A 1,218-nucleotide genomic window follows, 5' to 3' on the forward strand; every position below is an offset into this window, starting at 1 on the left:
CATGTTAGGACACCAAAATCTGTACCCAACTGGCCAAGACCCATTCCCCCTAAATTTACCACACCTATTTTCTCTCTGAACCCTAGGCTTCCTCCAGAAAGCAGGATAGAGGGTCCATCTCCCTGAGACAATCCATCTCCCTTCCTGTAGTTGGGGTGGAAAGGTAGACCTCTTTCTCTTTAATCCTAGCATTCTTTAACCCTAACATTTCAGCCATGCCTAAAGTCTTCTCCAGTCCCCTAAGGGCCTAGGCTCTTGGAGACAAAGGTATAAGGCATTTTTTAAATTGCCTCCTGTAGTTTGTGTGTTTTTTCTGTTTACTCATCTTTCAATCCAAAACCAATGTTTGTCATGAGACAGCTTTGCTGGATTGTCACTCCTTCCCCTAACTACGCATCCAGATGCAGCCACTTTCCTTCACACAGCTAAACAGAGGGCTTGAAGGTTTGCACATAGCCCACAGCTTCATGTATGATTCCTAGCAGATATTCATCTAGTGATGGTCCACTAGGTTGAGGTTGGATCTTTCCTTCCTTAATCTGGTAGTTTCTCTCAGCGCCCTGTATTCACTACTCTGTCTCCACCTCTGTTTTCATTTCTTTGGCTGAAAAAAACATCCACACAAGAGACTACTCTCATAGTGCATCATACAATGCACTTTTCTCCAGGCTTCTCTCCCTCCTGCAATATTGTGCCTTTGGAGTTGTACACACTACACGGATTAGAGAAGGACTCACCATTTGAAGGCTGACAGGCTGGGAAACTGTCAGAGTGGGGAAGAGCTTAGCAGCCAGCTTAGTCTGGCTTAGAAGACATTTCATGCATAATTTTTCTGACTGTGTGACCCTTCATTATCCTGGAGTAGGTGTATAGAGGGAGGATTGATAAGAGTTTTTCAATACCTTCTGGAGGGACTATTTTAGGTAGAGCACATGGTATGTCTTCTAGGAAAGTGCTTCTCAATCCTTCACCTTCAATGATGCAGTTAAGAAAAGGCAGGCCAGATTTTGAACTATAGTCTCTTCTTTAATTGTCATTGCTATTGTTAATTTTTCATTTTTTCATATTCTTTTGGACTTTCAATGGGATTTTGATGGCATATCTGTTAGGCACACCTAATCTGGCACCTGTAAACCCATATGTCCTAAAGCTGGAATTTTTACCAGTGTCTATCTAACTCGAAACGCCCACCCTTTCTGCTACTTCCTGTTGCCATTT

This window comes from Lipotes vexillifer, unplaced genomic scaffold (assembly GCF_000442215.2).
Source record: "Lipotes vexillifer unplaced genomic scaffold, Lipotes_vexillifer_v1.1 scaffold607, whole genome shotgun sequence".
NCBI lineage: Eukaryota > Metazoa > Chordata > Mammalia > Artiodactyla > Lipotidae > Lipotes > Lipotes vexillifer.